Source organism: Bidens hawaiensis, unplaced genomic scaffold (assembly GCF_021521415.1).
Source record: "Bidens hawaiensis isolate Kalapana, Puna unplaced genomic scaffold, B.hawaiensis_p1.1 tig00001369_1, whole genome shotgun sequence".
Classification (NCBI taxonomy): Eukaryota; Viridiplantae; Streptophyta; class Magnoliopsida; order Asterales; family Asteraceae; genus Bidens; species Bidens hawaiensis.
Window position 1 is genome coordinate 1,825,979 of NW_027491077.1, and position 13,043 is coordinate 1,839,021.

The following is a 13,043-nucleotide window of genomic DNA, read 5'->3' on the forward strand; positions in this document are numbered from 1 at the left end:
TCGTATGCCCCATGATGCTCGAAATCCTTTTGGATTTCGGGAATCATAGTTCCCAACATGAGGCAAGAGGCTTGCACCGAATCTTTGGTGTACTTAACCCAATCGTAATAAGCCTCCTCATCTTCCACGTTAGGCTCGTCGGGAATGGGATCGTCTAAGACATATGATATCTCTTCTTGTTTGAGAACTATTCTCAAGTTGCGATACCAATCCATAAAGTTATTATGGTTTAGACGATCCTTTTCAAGGATGGTTCTTAAGGATAGGTTACGGGTGTTATGGGTAGAGGTGTTTGCATTGTTAGCGGCCATCTACAAAATTTAACAAAGTTTTATTTTAGTATTATAAACAATTTAATTATTAATACCCTTTTATTCCAAATTTTAAAATAATAATTAAATTCTAGAATCCAATGATAAATCAAATTTCGGTTAGGTGACCTTTATCCCGTTATTTGATTTAACAAGGTAGTCAACCTTGACAATTGCAACCCTTTGCAACTTCTAGAGGTATGGGACCATTCGAAATCCTTATTTCGTGTTGGCATGTTTATCCCATCAACACCATTGGACCCCATGCTTAGGTGACCTTTATCACATGGTTTCCAATTCAAGTCGTCCTACTTGTATAAACATGTAAGATTAACATACAAGTGGTTAGGTGACCTTTATCCCACAATTATGTTAATATTACCTTAAGTATATTAGTTTGCTCTAAAATGGTTAGGTGACCTTTATCCCATTTAAAGTTTCCTAATACGTTAAGTGTCTTACAAAAGGATGGTGTTAGACTTGTTTCCTTGGTAATTATGAAAAAGGGATTTTTAAGTTTTCCAATATTCTAGTTTGAAAAACATTATGCCATATCCTAACATGCATTTAGTAATATGGCGATTTTGAAAACCAATTTTCAAGGTTCTAGTTATAATAAAACCAATTTTATTATATGTGAGTAATCGCTTAGTTTTAATAAACCCATTTTATTAACTAATTGACGCGATATTACCAAATATATATTAGAACCCGTTTTATGCTAGTTGTCGTTCCTATGTGACGGTTTGGATATCCTAATATCTATCAACCACACATTACATAAAGTAAAACAAACTGTTGGGTTTTATACAAGTTTATCAAAGTCAAGTTAACCATATTTAACTAGAAAACGCAACGGAAGCTTAGATTTTAAATCTAATTATGAACATACCATTATGTTAAAATCAAAACCCAATGAACAAGGATCAAAATTACAAGAACAATATGCTCACAAAATGTAAATGTACCTTCTTCTACCTTTAGAAGAATAAGTAAGATATTGAAGATGATGGTGGATGAATGGCAAGCCTCCAAAGAAGAAGACCTCAAGATAGTGATACCCCAAGCTATTTGTGACAACACCAATTTGATTGCTAGGATTTATGAACACTTAAACAAGCTCACCAAGCTCTCCCAAAATCCCCTCTTTGGCCGTGAGTTTTGGAGGAGGAAGAGAGAGAGGATTTTTGATTCAACTCTTGAATTCAAAATGGGGACAAGATCAAAAATGCATGTCTTGTGAATGGTGGAGTATAAAGAGATGGTCCACACAAAAGGACAAAACATTTGGTTGAACCAAAACCACCACCCACATGGGGTGGCCGGTTTTCCCTTTTTTTTTTTTTTTTTTGTTGTTTTGTTTTAACCATTTAAAACATCTCCTTTTATTTTATAAAACTCATTTTTATAAAATGCACATACATTTATGTAATTATTTAACCAATTAAATAATTAATTTATATAAACAAATTATCCAGATAATTTATTTAAATCCTCAAGTGTGTTTGTTTAGAAAACCAATTTTCTACACACGTAGTGTTCGGTATTCGTTTAAATGATCAAATCATTAAAAGAATACATTTGGTGTCGTCTAGCTTGTTATTGGGTATGACCCGACTTGGATCAAACACAGTTAGCCACATTAGTATAAGTATGTGTCTCGGGCATACGTAATTCCAACAATCTCCCACTTGCACGAGATACATAGAAAATTAATGCAAGTGGTGAATACCGCCTAACAACAGTTCACCACCCCTAATGTGTTTGACGAAGTGCCATTCAATAACATCATCCCTTCAAGTCCCTTACTTGATATGATTTAGGTGAATCTATCATTATATCCCTTTGTTACTAGATGTCATGTTGAATCTAAGAGACATAGGTGATCATTCTCTTTACAATTCAACTTTATCAGGCCTTAGACATCTAAACTCTCAACACATAAGAGGAACAAATTCCGTCTTGACTGTATACGCCTCTCACTATCACTTTATACTCCACCTGAGCTCATCCTTATGTACCATCTTTTACGAATAGCGAAGGGGAGAGTCAAAGTGTAATACTCGGTGAAAATCAAGACCCAATATACATCTCAGGTCTAAGGATAATATGAAATTCTCCTTTACTCAAAATTACTAATGATCAGGTCAATCGACTCCATGTAGTAATATTGAGAGCGGGTCAGTCCAATATTTGTATCCCACAAATATCTATGAACTTTGGCAGCAAACCTATGCTCCATATTCATTCCTTATGAATATCCACCAATCCTAGTTCATAATAGTCTTGCTTCATATTTGTTCCCACAAATGTGATCGACTACGGACTTTTAGAATAAGATAACTTATTCATGGATTAAACATGCAATATTAGAATTTAACTCAAGATTCCATAATCATATAAAAGAGTTAAATTACAAAAGTCTTTTAAACGTAATACAAAATAGATCAAATCCAATTACTAGAATATCGAAGTCCTAAGCCACTCGCATGACGCTCATGTTTCGGTCTTTCTAGGAGCTTCGTGAATGGATCCGCAAGATTTTGATCAGTTCCAACTTTGCGAATACATATCTTTCCCTTTTCAACTTCATCCCTTATGTAGTTGAATCTCCGCTCTATGTGCCTTGTCTTTTGGTGCGAACGAGGTTCCTTGATTTGTGCAATCGCACCCTCGTTGTCACAAAAGATTTCTAGGGGGTCTTGAATGGAAGAGACCACCCCTAGATCAGTAATGAATTTCTTCAACCATGCAGCTTCCTGAGCTGCCAATGAAGCGGCGATGTATTCTGATTCTGTAGTGGACAATGCTACCACTTCCTGTTTTGAGCTCTTCCAAGAGACAGCTCCTCCATTAAGAGTGAACACATACCCAGATTGTGATCGAGAATCATCTCGATCAGTTTGGAAGCTCGCATCCGTGTAACCTTTTATAGCGAGTTCCTCCTCACCAGATCCATATATCAGAAACATATCCTTAGTCCTCCTAAGGTATTTCAATATGCTCTTAACAGCCATCCAATGACTGTCTCCTGGATTCTGTTGGTATCTGCTTGTCATGCTCAAAGCGCATGACACATCCGGTCTAGTACATATCATCGCATACATGATGGATCCTATAGCAGAAGCATATGGGATTTGTTTCATCATGTCTTGCTCACCCTTTGAGCTTGGACATTGAGCTGAACTCAATATGGTCCCTCTTTGAATAGGTACAAAACCTTTCTTGGAGTTTTCCATCTTGAACCTTTTCAAGATCTTATCAATGTATGTACTTTGGTTCAAACCTATCAAGCGCCTTGACCTATCCCTATAGATCTTTATTCCCAAAATATAGGCAGCTTCACCAAGATCCTTGATGGAAAATCTACTTCCAAGCCAAGCCTTAACGCTTTCCATGGTTGGAATGTCATTTCCAAATAGTAGAATGTCATCGACATACAATACTAAGAAGGTAATTATACTCCCACTAGCTTTCTTATACACACAAGCCTCATCAGCGTTCTTGATGAATCCAAAACTTTTGATTTCTTCATCAAAACGATGATTCCAAGTTCTAGATGCTTGTTTCAATCCATAGATTGATTTCTTTAACTTGCATACTTTATTAGGATGTTTTGGATCGACAAAACCTTCAGGCTGAACCATATAGACATCTTCCTCAAGATATCCATTTAGGAAAGCGGTCTTGACATCCATTTGCCAGATTTCATAATCATAATGTGCAGCTATGGCAAATAATATCCTAATAGACTTTAGCATTGCCACAGGCGAAAAAGTTTCATCATAATCAACCCCTTGAGTTTGAGTGAAACCTTTAGCTACAAGTCTTGCTTTATAAGTATCCAAGTTTCCATGCATATCAGTTTTCCTTTTGAAAACCCACTTACTTCCAACAGCTTTGGAGTTGAGTGGTGGTTCAACCAATTCCCAAACTTGGTTGTCATACATGGATTGCATCTCAACGTTCATGGCTTCAAGCCATTTGTCACAATCATTCTTGGACATTGCATCACGGTATGTGGTCGGTTCATCCGAATCTACCACGTAGCAACCTTCTACAAAAAATCCATATTTTTCAGGTGGATTGCTAATTCTACCAGATCTGCGAACGTTTTGTGTGTTTTGATCAACCACTTGATCACTTTCAACAACCTCTTGTTGAGTGCTAGTATCAACCAATTGTGTATCATCTTGTGATTCTTGATCCTCATCAAATTTCACTGTTCTACTATTAGTTCCTTCCTCAAGGAACTTAGTTTCCAAGAACTTACCCTTTCGAGCAATAATAACATTTTGCTCACTAGGATCGTAAAAGTAATATCCTAAATCATCTTTAGGATAACCTATAAAGATACACTTAGTGGATCGGACTTCTAATTTGTTTGGGGTGTATTGCTTTACATAAGCTTCACAACCCCAAACTTTTAAGAATGATAGCGATGGAGCCTTTCCATGCCATACTTCAAAAGGTGTCTTCTCCACTTTCTTGGTTGGAGCCATATTCAATATGCGAACAGCGGAAAGTAAAGCATAGCCCCAAAATGATAGAGGTAAAGTGCTTCTAGCCATCATCGATCGAACCATATCTAATAGGGTACGATTTCTCCTTTCAGACACACCATTATGTTGTGGTGTTCCAGGTGGAGTAAGTTGTGAAATAATTCCACAACTCTTAAGATGATCTTGAAAAACACCACTTAGGTATTCACCTCCTCTATCACTACGAAGTACTTTGATTGTTGTCTTAAGTTGTCTTTCTACTTCAGTTTTGAAGTCTTTGAACATTTCAAAAGCTTCATCTTTGTGTTTCATTAAGTACACATAACCATATCGACTATAATCGTCAATAAAGGTAATGAAGTATCTTTCACCATTCCTAGTTATTGGTCTAAAAGGACCACATACATCCGAATGTATGATACCCAATAATTCTTTTGACCTTTCAAAAGTCTTATTAAAGGGTTGCTTTGTCATTTTGCCTTGTAAACAAGATTCACATACATCAAATGAATCAAACTCATTGGTTTCTAGAATACCACTCTTGCGAAGAGTTTGCATGCGATTCTTGCTTATATGTCCAAGGCGACAATGCCAAAGATAGGAATCACCCAAGTCCTTCTTGAGTTTCTTGGTGTTGACATTATACATTGAACTACTATGTGACATACCACTTTGATCTATTTCATATATACCATTCATGGGTATAGCTTTAAAATAAAATATGCCATTCATCAAAACATGAATATCATAATCAATAAACTTAAGATCAAAGCCACATTGTTTTAAAAGGGACACGGAAATAATGTTTCTCCTTAACTTAGGAGCATACAAAACATTTTTCAAAATTACTTCCAAACCACTTGGAAGCTTTAACATGTAGTCTCCTTGAGCTTGGACTTCAACTCTTGCTCCATTGCCCATAAAGAGACTAATGTCCCCTTTGTTGAGTTGCTTACTTCTTTTGAACCCCTGCAACAAATTGCAAATGTGAGTTCCACATCCGGTATCAAGTACCCATGTATTTGAAGAAATAACATTTAGTTCAACATATATAGTAAAGATAATACCTGAGGTTTGCTCCGCATCCCTCTTATCTTTTAACGCTTTGAGATAGGTCGGACAATTTCTTTTCCAATGACCTATCTCTCCACACTCAAAGCATGGATCTTGCGTCGCAACCTTTTGCTTCTTTTCCTTCGGTTTGTAGGGCGTGATGGCTTTCCTCTTTCCCTTTCCTTGGACGTGGCCCTTGCCCTTAGCAACACTTGCTTTGGGGTTGGAGTTATGTCCCCTTTTGCCTTTATTGATTGTTAGAACGGGTAAAACCCTTTTACCCATTCCCGCTTCGGCCGTTCTTAGCATTGCGTGAAGCTCACCAATGCTTTTGTCCCACCCGTTCATGTTATAGTTCATGACAAAGGTTTCAAACCTTTTGGTCAAAGAGTTGAGGATCAAATCCGTAGCCAACTCATTAGAGACGGGACAATTCAACCTACGAAGCTTTTCAATGTAGCTTTTCATCTTTAGGACATAAGATGAGACGCTTTGGGTTTCCTCCATACGACATGCATGAAACGCTCGAACCGTTTCGAAACGTTCCGCTCTAGCTTGTTGAAGGAACATTTCCTTCAATTGAGTTATCATGTCGTATGCCCCATGATGCTCGAAATCCTTTTGGATTTCGGGAATCATAGTTCCCAACATGAGGCAAGAGGCTTGCACCGAATCTTTGGTGTACTTAACCCAATCGTAATAAGCCTCCTCATCTTCCACGTTAGGCTCGTCGGGAATGGGATCGTCTAAGACATATGATATCTCTTCTTGTTTGAGAACTATTCTCAAGTTGCGATACCAATCCATAAAGTTATTATGGTTTAGACGATCCTTTTCAAGGATGGTTCTTAAGGATAGGTTACGGGTGTTATGGGTAGAGGTGTTTGCATTGTTAGCGGCCATCTACAAAATTTAACAAAGTTTTATTTTAGTATTATAAACAATTTAATTATTAATACCCTTTTATTCCAAATTTTAAAATAATAATTAAATTCTAGAATCCAATGATAAATCAAATTTCGGTTAGGTGACCTTTATCCCGTTATTTGATTTAACAAGGTAGTCAACCTTGACAATTGCAACCCTTTGCAACTTCTAGAGGTATGGGACCATTCGAAATCCTTATTTCGTGTTGGCATGTTTATCCCATCAACACCATTGGACCCCATGCTTAGGTGACCTTTATCACATGGTTTCCAATTCAAGTCGTCCTACTTGTATAAACATGTAAGATTAACATACAAGTGGTTAGGTGACCTTTATCCCACAATTATGTTAATATTACCTTAAGTATATTAGTTTGCTCTAAAATGGTTAGGTGACCTTTATCCCATTTAAAGTTTCCTAATACGTTAAGTGTCTTACAAAAGGATGGTGTTAGACTTGTTTCCTTGGTAATTATGAAAAAGGGATTTTTAAGTTTTCCAATATTCTAGTTTGAAAAACATTATGCCATATCCTAACATGCATTTAGTAATATGGCGATTTTGAAAACCAATTTTCAAGGTTCTAGTTATAATAAAACCAATTTTATTATATGTGAGTAATCGCTTAGTTTTAATAAACCCATTTTATTAACTAATTGACGCGATATTACCAAATATATATTAGAACCCGTTTTATGCTAGTTGTCGTTCCTATGTGACGGTTTGGATATCCTAATATCTATCAACCACACATTACATAAAGTAAAACAAACAACCAAGCATACATGCAAAATATAGTCATAACCGAGAACCGCTAAGTTTGACCATACTTGTTAGCCGAAACAAGTATAGGTCATAAGTCTCACCTAAGGGACAAAACATGACACAAGGATGGAATGTTGACTCCCACTTGACCTTGCATCCAAATGCTTCAAGTATCCTTTCCAAGTTGTTGTGTTCTTGTTGGGCTTGTAAATGGGCTCCAAACTTCCAAAAGTCTTCTTGGGCCCAAGAGTGAAATTTATGGGCCTAATGGGCTTGAATCCCATGATGGGCCGGTGAGGCCCAACAAGCCCAAAATTTCGGTCCAAGGCCCAAATCCACCAATTCTTGCATCTTCAATTTTTTACAAAATGTATCCTAATACATATTTTTCTAAAAAAAAGAAAATGCAACTAATCTATTTATTACATACCAACTTATGAATAAATAAATTACATAAGCCTAAGATTATGAATTATTACAACCATATTGAATAATAAACATAATCAACATACACAAACAACAATCAACACATCCAAGGTCTCGGTTTCGGTTATGACACAATCAAACATACCAAATGTTCTAAGCATGCAACCTAAGCAACCAATGCCCAAAATCACCAAAAGGAATCGGCCCCCCCCCCCCCCCAAGAGGCTACGGCCCATCCCCCCCCCCCAAAATTTTTGCAATTTTGATATTTCAACATCCAAATGTTAAATGGTTTCCTAAGATCTTTGCATGCATGTCAAGATCTTACAAAACCATGAGGGGTAAAATCCACCAAAATTTCGGACCCCTTTTTCACCCATGAAAAACCCGAAATCTATGAACATGCAAGGAGCATAAGTCCTTGTAACCGGCTCTTGATGCCATTGTTGGGTTTTATACAAGTTTATCAAAGTCAAGTTAACCATATTTAACTAGAAAACGCAACGGAAGCTTAGATTTTAAATCTAATTATGAACATACCATTATGTTAAAATCAAAACCCAATGAACAAGGATCAAAATTACAAGAACAATATGCTCACAAAATGTAAATGTACCTTCTTCTACCTTTAGAAGAATAAGTAAGATATTGAAGATGATGGTGGATGAATGGCAAGCCTCCAAAGAAGAAGACCTCAAGATAGTGATACCCCAAGCTATTTGTGACAACACCAATTTGATTGCTAGGATTTATGAACACTTAAACAAGCTCACCAAGCTCTCCCAAAATCCCCTCTTTGGCCGTGAGTTTTGGAGGAGGAAGAGAGAGAGGATTTTTGATTCAACTCTTGAATTCAAAATGGGGACAAGATCAAAAATGCATGTCTTGTGAATGGTGGAGTATAAAGAGATGGTCCACACAAAAGGACAAAACATTTGGTTGAACCAAAACCACCACCCACATGGGGTGGCCGGTTTTCCCTTTTTTTTTTTTTTTTTTTTGTTGTTTTGTTTTAACCATTTAAAACATCTCCTTTTATTTTATAAAACTCATTTTTATAAAATGCACATACATTTATGTAATTATTTAACCAATTAAATAATTAATTTATATAAACAAATTATCCAGATAATTTATTTAAATCCTCAAGTGTGTTTGTTTAGAAAACCAATTTTCTACACACGTAGTGTTCGGTATTCGTTTAAATGATCAAATCATTAAAAGAATACATTTGGTGTCGTCTAGCTTGTTATTGGGTATGACCCGACTTGGATCAAACACAGTTAGCCACATTAGTATAAGTATGTGTCTCGGGCATACGTAATTCCAACACAAACAACCAAGCATACATGCAAAATATAGTCATAACCGAGAACCGCTAAGTTTGACCATACTTGTTAGCCGAAACAAGTATAGGTCATAAGTCTCACCTAAGGGACAAAACATGACACAAGGATGGAATGTTGACTCCCACTTGACCTTGCATCCAAATGCTTCAAGTATCCTTTCCAAGTTGTTGTGTTCTTGTTGGGCTTGTAAATGGGCTCCAAACTTCCAAAAGTCTTCTTGGGCCCAAGAGTGAAATTTATGGGCCTAATGGGCTTGAATCCCATGATGGGCCGGTGAGGCCCAACAAGCCCAAAATTTCGGTCCAAGGCCCAAATCCACCAATTCTTGCATCTTCAATTTTTTACAAAATGTATCCTAATACATATTTTTCTAAAAAAAAGAAAATGCAACTAATCTATTTATTACATACCAACTTATGAATAAATAAATTACATAAGCCTAAGATTATGAATTATTACAACCATATTGAATAATAAACATAATCAACATACACAAACAACAATCAACACATCCAAGGTCTCGGTTTCGGTTATGACACAATCAAACATACCAAATGTTCTAAGCATGCAACCTAAGCAACCAATGCCCAAAATCACCAAAAGGAATCGGCCCCCCCCCCCCCCCCAAGAGGCTACGGCCCATCCCCCCCCCCCAAAATTTTTGCAATTTTGATATTTCAACATCCAAATGTTAAATGGTTTCCTAAGATCTTTGCATGCATGTCAAGATCTTACAAAACCATGAGGGGTAAAATCCACCAAAATTTCGGACCCCTTTTTCACCCATGAAAAACCCGAAATCTATGAACATGCAAGGAGCATAAGTCCTTGTAACCGGCTCTTGATGCCATTGTTGGGTTTTATACAAGTTTATCAAAGTCAAGTTAACCATATTTAACTAGAAAACGCAACGGAAGCTTAGATTTTAAATCTAGTTATGAACATACCATTATGTTAAAATCAAAACCCAATGAACAAGGATCAAAATTACAAGAACAATATGCTCACAAAATGTAAATGTACCTTCTTCTACCTTTAGAAGAATAAGTAAGATATTGAAGATGATGGTGGATGAATGGCAAGCCTCCAAAGAAGAAGACCTCAAGATAGTGATACCCCAAGCTATTTGTGACAACACCAATTTGATTGCTAGGATTTATGAACACTTAAACAAGCTCACCAAGCTCTCCCAAAATCCCCTCTTTGGCCGTGAGTTTTGGAGGAGGAAGAGAGAGAGGATTTTTGATTCAACTCTTGAATTCAAAATGGGGACAAGATCAAAAATGCATGTCTTGTGAATGGTGGAGTATAAAGAGATGGTCCACACAAAAGGACAAAACATTTGGTTGAACCAAAACCACCACCCACATGGGGTGGCCGGTTTTCCCTTTTTTTTTTTTTTTTTTTTTTTTGTTGTTTTGTTTTAACCATTTAAAACATCTCCTTTTATTTTATAAAACTCATTTTTATAAAATGCACATACATTTATGTAATTATTTAACCAATTAAATAATTAATTTATATAAACAAATTATCCAGATAATTTATTTAAATCCTCAAGTGTGTTTGTTTAGAAAACCAATTTTCTACACACGTAGTGTTCGGTATTCGTTTAAATGATCAAATCATTAAAAGAATACATTTGGTGTCGTCTAGCTTGTTATTGGGTATGACCCGACTTGGATCAAACACAGTTAGCCACATTAGTATAAGTATGTGTCTCGGGCATACGTAATTCCAACAATCACGACCCTCAAACAAGGCTGTTGGTGGAATGTATCCATCTTGAATGCACACCCACATCTTAGCATCTTGATATTTAACATACTGCTCAAACCGAACTTTCCAAGCCACGAAATCGGTACCCTTGAGCATTTTTGGGGCCTTAGTTGCTGAACCGGCTTCAACTTCCATTTTCACCGGTTCCGTAATGTTTATCGAAGTCATTGTTCAGAGAAACACGACATGAAAATACCAAATTTTTTTTTTATTTCTGAACAGTGACCAGTAGGCGAAGTTATGCTTAACTTCGCTTAAGCTTAACTTCGCTTGTTTTCCACAACTTCGCTTACTCAGATGGCGAAGTTGTTCTCAACTTCGCTTGAGATTAACTTCGCTTCCTTCTTAACTTCGCCTGATGTTAACTTCGCTTAATTCAAGCGAACTTGTGGACAAGCGAAGTTAATGATAACTTGGCTTAAACTAATATCTTCGCCTAAACCCTACGAACAGTGACGGCAACTTCGCCTGATGAACACAAGGTTTTTGCAGGTTTTAATTTGACGTATTGCGAGGTATGCAAAGGTGTTATGGGTTATATTTGATAGTGGGAGATGGGTAGGACACAAAAACTCGGTATTACAACGTAAACTCGTCCCGCGAATAGTTGAACGGAACGATTTCTACACTCGTGTGATAATCCCGAACCACACAATCACGAGCAAATGCTTTGATACCAAATGTAGGTTCCCAGCCGGATCTACACGGAAGTATCTCGTACTACGTAGGTGCGGAATCCCTACGTAAGACGATACGAGTGTTCGATGCGATATACGTTAAACCCAAGCACAAATACACGTTACAATACTCAAAAGACACGTTGTATTGCAACTCCTTTAACACATGATATCCCAATCACAAGTACACGTACTGGAATCCTTATCAAATACAAGCCGTAGCTAAACATATATAGTTATCGAAAACTTCGCCTAACCGACTAGGCGAAGTTGTCCATAACTTCTCTTGTCCACAAGTTCGCTTATATTAGGCGAACTTGTGAGACAACCCATACAAACCAAAACCAAAACAAACTAACACGATTACAGACACTAGATACTGAACTACTGACATCATGTACCAACACGTTTCACCGTTTTTCATCCCGTTTGTTCCAGATCTGAGCTAGGGTTATCCCTAATCTCATATTTTGATCGATTTATACCCAATTCCATTCGGATCTCATAACTTTAATAATTTAGGGTGTCGGCTCATTGTTTCGCGACTAAATATAACGGGTTTGGATCTCTACAATATCATTATATCATTACCTCGGGTCGAAAATTGATTCTTCTTCTTCTTGGTTTCGGCTAGAGAGAGAAAGTAGGATGAGAGAGAGCTAAGTGTGAGTTTTGGGTGGCGTATTGGATGGAATGGAAATGATTGGATTAAGGCATAATTAAAGTATTTATATTATGGGTCATGGGCTTAAGCCCATGGCCTTTCCTTTAATAACCCAAATCTGTCACCCATATTACTTAACCTAACAATAGCCCATCTCATAACATCGAATATTATTATATTTTAACCGAACGAAAAATCGGGATGTTACAATGTTTGACTAACAGCAGATTTTGATCAAGTCCGTAATTCAAATTGTACAATGTACAACAGCGATCACGTTTAATGACTTTCGGTTTGCTTTAAAAGCGTTTGAAATATTCATGCATATGAATACCCAGATGATTAAGCCGCATAAAGACTCACAATGTCCAAAACCCTAATGCTTTTTATTCAAACTTATTTTCTTTTTGGTGATCAGGAAAACATAAGGTTTGAGTATGACAGGCTATTACATTTCTGCTATCATTACCGATATTTTTGGTAAAGACTAACACATCTGCCAATTTGGCGTTTCTTAATGTTTATATCATATACTTTACTCCAACAGCTTGTTTAAGACATATCAATGCACCAATGCAGTTAAGCACTCAG